Genomic DNA, 12,994 nt, shown 5'->3' with positions numbered 1-12,994 from the left:
ATGTTTGAAATCGCAGTTTTAAATCGGATTAATTGCACAGCCCTAAATACAATCCATATTTAAACATAAGCAGTCACCTGGAAACCATTTTGCCTATTTCTCTAGATTGTCTTTTTCATGTCATTATAATTACAGAAGCCTCACAGAGAATAAAGTCAACACTTATGGATGCAAAACGCAGATCATGACATATCTGCAAACTACAGTAACACCCTTAGGACAAAAAGTGACGGCTGCTTAGGCTCTTCTATTTAAATCCAGTTTTTCTACAACATGCTGTGGAAAGAGATTGCCATTAACGGTAATAACATACGCTTTGTGCTGTGTGCCCGGTCACTAGAGAGCTGCAGACAATGTGCAGACCCATGAAGAATTAATTTACGCAACTAATTAGTTTGGACAGAAAAACAAAATTATAGCATCATTTGAAGTTCCACAGTTTGCCTGGTCTATTTAGTTTGAAAACCTGCATCCTAACTGAACAGTAAGACATATTCTAGCCTTGAATAAGTCTAACCAAGGCAGGGCAGTCCAATTAATCAAACAAGATTGAGATTTGATCACTTCTAATTGTCAATAATGAACTTGGTCTTTTACTAATGGAGGATTATCACTGAACCTCTCATTTAAAAAGCAAGTAGAGCAGAGTTCAGACTTCGGAGAAAGAAATTATTTTTTATGTTAAATGGTAATAAGTCTGTTTTTTTATGGAAGTCAACATCGAAAGGCATTTTATTTGCTTTTAATAAGACAAAATAAGATTGTAACTAAACTCATGACTGATTAATATGGTGAAATTGTCCAGCCTCAAGTTGAATGCATCATCTTTTCCCATAATAAACATGAAATAATGTACGGTAATGCTGGATTGCTGCACATCTATGGTGAAGATGTTATAGTGCTAAGTTATAGCATTGTGTAGCAGTAAAAAATGAACAGCCTATAGAAAGTAGATGAACAATCTGCCACTTTAACCAATCACAGTGCATGCCATTCAGAGCGCATTTAACATTTTCTATGAGCACCTTCTAAGCATTTATTACACTAGTCATTTCCCTGCACTCAATACTGCTCAGTGGAGAGACACAGAGCGACAGAGTGGAGGCACACACCAGCAGTGCCTCCCCCATTATCCCATGAGCCCTCTCTACTCGGCTTCACTCGACAAGAGCCTGGAAATAAAAACATCACAGCTCGGGCTCACAGCACCTGTTCAATAACATTGACATTTCACATTCAGCTCTACACACTCACACTTTTCCTGCATTTACTCTGTTTAATGCTCTCAGATGCACCACCACACAGCCATATCAGGGCACACTTTAATGTCAGCGGCTCCTTTGTGAGAAATCGACTGGCAATATACATCCAGACCAGTAGGTAGTCATAATGAGACTGGGTTAAAATAGACACGAGCAACACTTTAGTCATTGCGACCTTTGATCTAGTAATCTATGTTCTGATTGAATCTACAGGGAGGTGAAAGGGACAACAGACTAAGCAAGATTGGAAGCTTTAAATATGGTTTTCAATGTGATGCTGTAAATACAACATTACATCCCCTCACAACCAAAACAGGCAGACTTATGCAAACCAAGCAACACGGATTGTTTATGTAAAAAGTATGTCCCTGCAGGGCCCCCGTAGTTCATTTACATCACTGTAAACAAAGTAACAATGTTATTCCGCATCAGGCAAGTGCAAGGGAAAATAGTTTTTATGTGTGTATTAGATGCTTTCCAATACTCAAGTCCAAAAAAACAGATTTTAAACTAAACATTTACTGCCATTTCTCTTGATTTCTTAGCTTGGACATCAACTGCAGAATGTTGCCTGTATTTACATAATCCAGGCTGCTTTTACATGTTTAAATAAATTCAGAGCTCAACAAATTCAATGAACAATGAAAGCAAACACAGCTGTATGTCAAATGGCCGCTCCTCAAGGTTCAGCTCCTCGAATAATCAATTTCTCAATTAACTCTCCAAGTGCTAATCAATTATTTAAGTCAGTCATTATCCATACACTGTCTATTATACTTGGCCCAAAAGCAGTCTGCGGCTTTAAATTAACATCTTTACAAATCTCCCTCTGGAAAAGCGCTGCATGTTTTACCTTAATATTCTGTCAGTGTGATGAAGGCGTCTTGTATCTTGTCATTTTGTTTGCGTACTGTCAAGTATGTATTGAGGGAATAACCAAACAAAGCGGCATCTGCAAACAGAGGATGTACAAGGCGAGACGTTAACGATTCATGGCTGATTCTGATGCAACACAGCGCCTGGATCTTGCCTCAAATGAAACAGCGCTCACTTCTGAATTGGAAAATAACACCAGGTGTGCGGCGAATGGAATCAAAGCATTTGGGTCCACGCTGGATCTGTTCTCCATCGCAAGCTGTGATATACTTTATACACCAGGAAAAAGTCCAACAAAATGTAACCAACTGCACTCTGTTATTGCAAATCTGCTTGACTACAACACTGTAATCAATAGGAGCCTCTGACATAGGGACTGTATTATTAAGTGGGGGGGAACAGTGGTGCCACCAGGTGCGGGTTAACCTGCATGGCTGACTGCAGACAGCTGCTTGATGGCATTAGAGACACAAGCACAGATTAAATGGCTCTAAATCTGAGGATTAGATTCATGTATGAATAGCTCACATTGATGCCCACATCCCTGCACTAACTCTAGGATTTCCATAGACACACACAAACACACTCTGATTCATAAACCAGGCACTGACCAACCTGTCACCAGCTTAATCCGCTCAAGTCTGTTTAGAGGAATAGTGGAAGGCATGCAGCAATTTTGGTACAATATTTACTTATAATGCGGAACAACAAAAATCTGTCTTTTTCTGCAAACAATGGACTCCAAGAAAAGCAGCAGCAAAAAAAACAAAAAACAAAACTAACAGATTGAGATACGATGTACACAGAATAGTAATCAATTATTTACTCGATGACATGCGAGCTGTGAGGGGGTATACAACATCAGCATAACAACTCATTTCTGTACAATATTTAGAAACTTTTGTACATCGCATTACACTATATTTCAAACCGATATTAATAAAATGCTTTCTCTAAACTCTATGTTCTGTTATATGGGAGCATATGTTTCACCAAAACCACAAAACCACCCAAGAGAACATGGACATCATAATATAAAGTAATATACATAATTTATTGGTGAAACACAATGTGCATGACTTTAATGGCTTGTGGGATGAACACGCACACAGAAGGCTATTGCTACTTTCCATCTGCATTATAGAACAGTAAAATACCATATTGTGTAAAAAAAAAAAAAACTAAGATACGTTGGTTATTGCTAAGAAGGGAATTGTTTTGGCTAGGTAACATTCAATACAAAAGGTTGAAATAAACATTTTAAACATGATTTTTTTGGAGACATTCATCCATTCAAAAAAGAAAATACATCGACTTTTTTGAATCCTTAATTGCCTCGCTCTCAAACAGGTATCCAAACCTTATGATGTTTATCCTGACTTTCACATAAACTGCATCCCAAACGTGTTAAGATCCCCTTTGGGACTTTTGTGACCAGACAATTCCCAAATCCCTGGCTGGAGCCCCTCCCCTCGCAGCTCCTCGGCCTACGTTAGCTGCTGCTGACATCAAAGACAAATGCTGTGCTTTCATGGCTGTGGTTTACCTCTCCTTCTGCCTCTGCTGCCCACCATATGCTCTTAAAAAGACACTGTTGCACATGCGGCCAAGCAAAGCCCCAAAATAGATTGTGCTGAATTCACTTTTCTACATATTGCAAAAAGCAGGTGTGATATTATACAGTATGTGCAAAGTTATTTCTGTAAATTCTGTGTGACTAAATGTGGATAACCATATTTTTGTGTAGCGAGGATAATATGTTTCTTACCAGGTGTTGGGTCTGTTAACTTATAAGTAGAAGACATTTGTTTTTTTGTTTAAATTGAAGAAGATAAAAGTAAAAGAAACTAGAGATAGATTTTTGTATAGTCTAGATTTTTGTTCACGAGTCCATAAAGGAACAAGTAATTCATTTTGGTTGTGAATATTTCTAAAAGTCAGAATTTGCTACATTATTTGATGATTTAAAACATTTTAAATCAAAGTTTCTGCAATTGTTAATCAAAGTATTTACCCCTGAACTAGACAAATTATTTAAATCCCATTGTCTTAGTAATACAGTTATATCTTGTAAACTATTAATCAAAGCCATCAGCATCCACAACTAAATAAATCCTAGTTAGAGTCCAGGTTTGAAGAGCCATCTAAAGACTAACTTTTGCAACCAAAATAGCTGCATGACTGCCCTTAACTCTGTGTTCGGTCAAATGAAAGTGAATAACTGGTGATTAGCCTGTGCAGTGAGCTGGCTCTATTAACCTTTGAGGTAGAGTCTGCAGCAGTGTGATTTTCCCCTCTCTCCTCCGCTCTCTTCTCTCTTCTCTCCTCTCTCTTCGCTCTCCTCCTTCAAGAAAAATCAAGAGTGAACGAGCAGCAAGAAACGCAGCGTGACGGTACAGCAGATGCCATTAGGTGAGCACATTGAGCGATCAGACCCAAGCAATCATCAAAACAGCAGCAGTGTTGGCTACAATACAGTTACTATACGCCTGGCGGCCATGGGAGACTAAACCAGATCTGGAACCATTGTGCGAGCGGTTCTTGGTTTGCACAATGTTTCCTAGCATATTTTGGGTACGTGTTATAACAGCATCTCTAAATACGGCAATTCCATCACCACCCATGCGTGACTTTTTAAAATGATTGAGCACAGAGCTTGTCGGGATCAATGGATGGTGAAAAATCTGGACCAATCGATTAGTCTGCGGCGGTTAAGCTGCTAAAACATATTTGGAGGTGCAGTGAATGTGTTGTTGGACAGAGGGTGGATGTTTTGGGTTTGTGCCTGTTCGCACACTGCAGCAGACAGGCCAGTGGAGAGCAGCCATATAATAACTGAGCTGTATTGGCAAAGCTGGTGAGCATTCTCCACTTAATGTCAACTACGGCACTAAGCACCGCACACAGTCAACTCTCAATGTGCCGAGAAATTACAGCAAAATGAGTCCAAACACATCCTGCCAGGGTTCTGTTTTTGTGGATTGGTTACTATGACACTAAATAGTCAAGCACATCTCATTGTATTACATGCATGAGGTATAGACTAGTGTTTCAGCTCAATACTTGATCCAATTCTGTGCTATAATGATAATTAAAGACATTGTTTTTATATAATAGAACAGAATTTTCTAGACAAAATAACAGTCTAATATTATCACGTGATACTAGTCAAAAATAGACAAAATAGGGACGCACCAATCCAGCTTTTTCCGATACTGATACTGTCGATACTTTGGCTTTAAGTATCTGCCAATACGAAAGAGACTGAAAACATGCTGTTTATGTTTACAGGAAATAACTTATAAGGGCAAAAATAATCCAAATGTGCTTTGTAACTTATTTATAATTTAAAGCAACTACAAAATAGCTTTGTAAAAATATAGGAGTGTAAAATACCATACTTAGTTAAAGGCAAGGCAAGGTAAGGCAAGTTTATTTGTATAGCACAATTCGTACACAAGGTAATTCAAAGTGCTTTACAGAATAAGAAAGACATTAAAATCACACAAATCAAACATAAATAATCACAAATAATCATCATAAAATCAACATTAAAAGAGAAGAGTGCAGAATAAAAACCTGTCAGTCATATGCACAGCTAAACAGAACTGTTTTGAGTCTGGATTTAAACATTGTCAAAGTAGAGGCCTGTTAAAAAGAAAATAATAATAATAATAAAAGATATGTTGGCTATTGCTAAGGAGGGAAGTTCAATATTATGAGACATTTTGGGCCAACAGCCAGAAAATCATCTTATTACATCAATTTATATCAAATGGGATGGCTAAACCGATATCTAGGAAGCCGATATCCAATCTATCAAATCTGCACCACTATCTCATACCAGTATCATATCGGTGCATCCTTAAAACAAAACACAGAAAAAGTCAGAATTTTCTCTGTATATCCATCTATAACAATTCTATTTAGTTTCCATATGTTTAGCAATAATATCTGACTATTGATTTTTTTGCCAACCACAGTATTGACAGTGACTAGCAGTGTATTTTTAGAGCAAGAGTACAAATCGAATACCAGACATGTCAGTAAATACTTTTCACAAGGCCAGCTATTTGTGTTAAATTAAAAAAAACAAGTATTACTGGTTGTAATTATGTGCAAATACGAAGAGTAAGATTGGAAGAGTGCTTGAAACTGTCAGAATTAAACAGAAGCCATTTCTTAGCTTCATTTTTGTATTGAAACTGTATTTGAGCTGGAAAACGCTGGGGTCAATTCCAAGTGTCTGCATCTTCATCATTGAAACTCTGCACACATTTATTGACAGAGCACTGAGCTTATAGTTTAATCTGACATGTCTATCCAATCACAGGAAATCCCGCTCAAACTGTCAAGGGGTTAGACTAATTCTTTGCATAAAAATGAAAGACTAAAGCTGGTTTTGCTATTGCAGTAAAATATTTCCGTCTTTGCTCGCTGGGACTTTAACGCCCATAGTCCAGCTCCATCTCCCTGTGCATTCTTATTAGGAATTAAGCCCAGCCCTACATACTGTGTGGCTTTCAACAGCAGTCAACTCCACAGCAGAAACATGCATGATTAAACATGTCAAGATATCCTAGAGGGAAAATGGTTGTCATTAAAGCAAATTAAAGCACAATGGAGGAGCGTGTTTATATGCTGCATAAGAATGAATGCCGTAGTGGAGGAGGCAATATGGAGAATTCTTGACTTAATCATTTCGAATACAGAAATAGACAAGCAATTCACATGTTTGCAAACAAAACTACCTTCCCATGGAGATGAAGCATTTTTTTTGTACTTATAATTGTGCGTTAGAGAGTTCAGTAACACATATGTAAGTGATAATTAATATCTGCAATAAGATCACTAATGGATATTGATGAAAAGCAGATAAAAATATACACAGTTGCCAAAAAGGGTACAATTTTACTATAATATAAACAATAAAAACAGGTTGTAACTTTTCAAAAAGCTACTACTCTTGCTCGCTGACATTGCATCAGTAAGCATCGATCTACCTTCCTATATTTATACAGGGAAACCCAATGAGACTCACTTTTTCAGGGGTGCTCTGTACAAAATACACAACAAACAAAGCTAAGAAGTATATAACTCCATATAAAACATTAAAAACCAATCCTATGAGAAATGGTTGAGTCATTCTATGTAAAAAATGTGGAAAAAAAAACAACAACCTGTTACTACTATACTGTTTGTTATAACTACAATATGGATAAATGGCCATGCTACAGAAGACAGTATATCCATCCAAAGATAAACATTATGTACTTGAGACTTGTAAGACCCTGTGGCACATTACACCATCATACCCTGATGGCATTTCTGACAATGCTGCCATGTTGTGGCTGTCACTCTGGTCTAATTGATTGCAGGACTATTGCACCAGATTGCTTACATTTCACCCATATTTACTTACTCACTAGATTGCCTTCTTCAGCTGCCTTTTCCAGTGCAAATCATACATCAGTCATGTTTTTTCTGCAGCTACCAACTTAGTCTCAATCACGTCTGTAATTTGAGAGGCGCCTGATTGTGTTAGGGAGGAAGCTGATTGCGATGATGAGCAAAGAGCTGTACCGAGGAGAGGAAAGTGGGTCGTACTTGCAACAAATAATGACATCAATAAGCCCGGCATGATACAAGGCTGTCGAGAAATATTCAAAGCTATCACCCGATCGGCAAAAAAACAGTTTGAAGCAATTTATCTGCGCAGCAACCTTGGACCGCGAGCCTTGTCAACATGCCGCAGGACAATATAAATCTTATTCCAGCGAGGTCAGAGCACGCTCGGGGCCATCTTTTCACTGTCCTTTTCAGACCTGGCTGATGCAAGTGGTTTGGCTATCCACACGAGCTAATGCAGGTAAATCGCTGGCATTGTGGACTGGAATGCCTGACGCGCTAAGTTTCCACAGTAGCTCAAGTGGGCGAGAAATGAACCTTGTTATGTGTCCTGACACCGGGGCCCTGGTCTACGCACAAATAAAAACATGCGTCTCACTTACTGGCTGCCCGCGCCCACAGCCCCATACATCAGCATTATAAAAGAGCCGCGGCAGCCTCAGGGTCAGCTCAATTTCCTCCCGCCGTTATGAAGTATCAGAATCACAGCAAGAGGGGGCACCCACACACATGTAAAGAAATTATTTAGGCAGCGGTAGCAGCGGTGGAGGGAGGGATGGAGAGAGAGAGAGGAGAGAAAGAAGGGGGGGAAGGAGGAGGGGGAGAGTGAAGTGTGTAATACAATAGGAACTGTGACGGATCAGCGGGAGAGGAGCAGACTCTTGTACTGTAAAGACGTGTGCTGAGATGTGGGGAATATTAGCTCATAGCACATTCAAGGCTAAGAGCAGCAGAGGAAATAGGATCAAATATTTTTATTTAATCAACTGATTGCTCTGATTTAACTCTGGAAGTAGTTTTATTTCTGGACTGCGTAAGGATTTGTAGGGCAACGTCAATGCACATAGCTACGCCTATATTCGATTAGAAGGTTCATTATTTTTACCTGACCATTAAGATGTGTATAATAGGGAAGCTTAGAGGACTTTACGAATTCTCACCGTGATTGTGAGTGTTGTGTTGTACTTCCCCTTTTTAATGGGTGGTTGCACATTTAGTTTCATCTCATTTTATTTATCGGAAGTTGAAAGAAGCACTGTCATTTTTAGCCTCTCGAGACATCGCTCACTCGTGATGGAAACCGCTGTCTAATACTTAAGTAGTTTGAAAACAACACAAAAATCAATGTATTTTACTATATTTCAGTGGTGAATAGATTGACTTGACTTCAGATAAACAACACTAAGAAAGAGTCTGTTGTTGGAAGGAACTCTTAAGAGACGTTCAGGTGCTGCACCTTTAATTTGCACTGTGACAGCTCACCCATAGCACAGAATTTAGTAGCTTGTGGTGGTAATGGGATTTTGCATTGCGTTTAATAAGCTGAATATGCCGGTGTAGCCACTCAAGTGTAGTCCACAAAACTGCAGCGGTGCAATTAGTCCTGTAAAATCTGCTATAGAATATACGATGCTTACCATTTACTGTAATTAAATAGTGAGTTGTTACAAGGGAATAGGAGACATCTAATGTGTTTTCTGCTCTGAGCCTTGAGTCCATTCGTCACATGCCCGGGCCATTTGATAAATTGCACACAAGTGTAGAGCTGATCCTGTGCATGGCGGGCTGCGCGGCACTCTGTTTGCTCGCTAGTCATCCTTGGCTGCCTCGGCGGTTGAGGTTTGACATCTTCAGCTAAGAGCCTGGGGAAATAACAGCAAATTCACTTAATGCCACCACCTCATCTATTCCTCATACGGATAGCAGGAGGGAGGGGGGAGAGGAGGGCGAAGATTTCTAGGGGTGTTACAAAATGGCTGTGTGTGCTTTTGGCCGATGTTCCTGTCTCTTTCTGGGAGCCTGGAGGAGACTGCAGGTGTGTGTGTGTGTAAACAGAAAGTGCATTGAGATCTGCTCGGCACACCAGCTGTAATTTGCACTCAACTCTGACCCTGTGTCGAGCCGTGCCGCCTGTGATGCTGCTGTAAGCCTTTCCCGGTGACAGTCCAATCTGCTTTGGCGTGTGGGAGGTCGAGGCTGGAGATGCATGTGTAGCGACAAATGTACACAGATCTGCTGCTCATTCAGACAAATAGGGCTGGATGACACCGCTGCCAAGTCTGTAGATTCTGGGACCCAGCTCTAGCCAATTATAATTCGGCTTTTCATTTAGGTGTGAAAGCAAAAACAAGAGCTATGACTATAATTAATGTGAAGGTGGTAATTGTTTCATACTGTAATTTGAGTCGGTGTAGGGTTAGTCATCCAATAAGTTGTGAACTTTAAAGGGCTCATATCTCACACACTTCCTGATCTATGTTATAACAATTTTCCCTCATCAAAAACATACCTGGAGTTGTGATTTGTTTCATTCACACATGTTTAACAAATTAGTGTGAGTTCTTCTCTAAAACAGAAACTCTGTGCTCCACCTTGTGATGTCATGTGCTCATTCAGGAAGTGCTCCACTGTGTTTTTAAACTCCACACACCTTCACTAGAATCATTTGGATAATTTCAGCACTGGAATTGCCGGTCTCTACTGGACAAAAGGTAAATGTAGCTGTTAATTTAAAAACTGCCACTTCATGACATCACAAGTTAGAACAGACTAATAATCCAGGATTAAACAAAAGACAAGGTGACAGCGTTCTAACATGTCTTGAAGCTCACAGGAGTCAGTTTTGTGTAATATAACACGTTTAATGTGGTAAAATTGAACAATAGCGGCTAGTTGGAACTCATTATTATTCAGTTAGTATGGGCAATTACACAGGTTAGACTTTCCACTTACCAACACAGAGAATAAGAACAAATGAGCAGGAGTTCAATTTTTTTTGTAATTTCCAGAAAAATAATATTTGGTTACATAAAACCATGGCTAACAAAGACATGAGTTCTAATTAGTTATGTACATTTTGTAAATCATGATGATAGGGGCCACTGTAACTGCACAGCCTAAAATTCCACATTTATAATACATTTTAATTGGACTTTCCATTTTCACCAGTTCATGATCACCACTTATGCCACCAGATTAATGCCTTTCTATTTGTGTCTGCTTCTCTAAGTCAGTGACAAACACAAATGCTCGCAGGTATGCCGGTGCATGTTTGCGCAGGTGTAAGTGAGTGTGTCTGTGGGGAGCAGTCTGAGCCAGAGGTATAATGGCCCCTCTCCATCTTTGTGTGAGGTATTTGGAAAGCATGTGGCAGAGCGAGGGAGGGAGGGAGGGTGTGAAAGAGAGAGAGACGGAGGGAGAAAGGGAAAGAGGGAGGGGGGCTTAACTGGGAGAACACTGGTGGGTAACTAACAGCAGTGATGGGATATGTGCTGTTTGTTGTACCTCTGACCTCAGCTGGATGACGTCTAACAGCCAACAACAAGGGGGAGCAAGACCTCCAACTCATTCATCTGACTGACAAGGTTAGCAAAGCAGGTTTGATCTAGACAAACGTATTCTATGAAGGTTCAGCAACACATAGGAAAAATTGTGTTCCATGCTCCAATGCCGTTTCCCATTTGCTAGTGTTTCAATTAATTTTGTATTTTAAATGTGTTTGTGTGATTGTCTGCAATGGGATTTCATCTGTTGCCAATACATCAAAAATACTGCTGAGTTGCAACATTAAGAGACAAGAAGCATCACAATTAACAAAAGCAGTTGCCATTCTGAATAAACTAATAAGTAAAACGCATTGGATTGGATTCATGTGGGGGTTTTTTCTACTTTCACTCTTAGCCAACACATTAAACTATGAATACTTGTACACATGCTATGGAAACATCTAGATTTGTTTACTTTACATTTTATAGTGTGCTCCTTTTTTAACTTGTGTTTGGCTCATCTGCGTCTCTGTTTGATGATGTACCTGACAGAGACAACTGCCTGCAAAACAAACTGCCATGTAAACAGAATTTTTCAATTACATTTAACTCAATAACAGCCACAGAGCGAGTAGACCTAATCACATCAGTTGTTAATGCCGTCTGAGTTTTAGAGACAGCTAAATAGAAATTTGAATCACAAGTGCTTTTTTTGTTGCCTGATAAAATGGAGTTTCTATCCCAACAGGCTTTTGTGCGGCTGTGAGATGAATAGGACAAAACAGTGTCGTTGTAAAGGCTATAGCGCAGTGCACAAAGACAGACAATATCGTTAAAAGCAGGAAGTGATACGCCTCTTAACAGAATCAACCTAAGCAACCGGTATCGACAACGCATTCAGAAAACAAGGTATACCTTTTAATCTTTATTCAAATGATTACCCCGTTTCAATTCCACAGTGAAGTTAAAATGCCACTAACAAAACATGCCACTTCCTGTTTGGCATTATAAATCAGCATTTTACAAACCCAGAGATGTCTAAAAATGCTGACTAGACACACAGCTAACAAACTCTGGACATTTATGAGTGAAAAATTACCTGCCTGGAGCACCTCAGTAGTCACAGCAGTCTCTAGCTTTAGCACCGCTGGTAGCTGGTTTTTATTGATTACAGTGTCCATTTTATTTTAATATACATTCGTCACACCGGCTGCGTGAAAAAAGCCAAGCATAACAGAGTTTTTCAACAACGTATTTTTAAAATGTTAAACACAGCACTAGTTAATTTTAGACTCCTAACCTTCCTCATCTTGTTACTATCCAAATTCACCACAATGAGTTTATAAGCGCAATTCACAACTTTCAGAGGCCAGTTACAACGCTGCTAACAAAGACTAGTATGCCAACGGCGCACCAGCATTACTTCCTCTTTCACGGCAGATAAACCTGCTTAATTAGATGCAGACAGCCCACAGGGGTCTCATTTTGACCCCGAGAGAGCTGCTTTAATATATACTACTAATTGGCAATTACAACGAAAAGAGTATTGCTGAAAAAAAATGGGCATAGCAACATGCTCTTCATAATAGTTCATAATACAGTGCACTGGTCAAAGATAAATAAATACATCTCAAATTAGGGGTAGTTAGATTCCAAATGTGGTACTTTATATAGTAGTAATTAGTTTCCAATCATTTCCCTAGGTTCAGTGGTTTCACCTTCACAAATTGTGTATACTCTCTACCTACAAACACAGTAAAAACAGGCGTAATAAAACCTCGCCTTTTATCCATGTTTGTTTTTTTCCAAATCTCATCTTTGTGCCTTTCCATTTCTGCTCTGACGCTTCCCTCTCAGCTCCCCCCCTCTCCATCCCCTTCACCACACCTGCATCTGACACCACCACCTCTCCTCCGTTACCCCCAACTAGAGACACAGCTCAACCCCACCCACCTTGCTCCC

The sequence above is a fragment of the Periophthalmus magnuspinnatus genome, chromosome 7 (genome assembly GCF_009829125.3).
Source record: "Periophthalmus magnuspinnatus isolate fPerMag1 chromosome 7, fPerMag1.2.pri, whole genome shotgun sequence".
Classification (NCBI taxonomy): Eukaryota; Metazoa; Chordata; class Actinopteri; order Gobiiformes; family Gobiidae; genus Periophthalmus; species Periophthalmus magnuspinnatus.
This window is presented reverse-complemented; position numbering follows the sequence as displayed.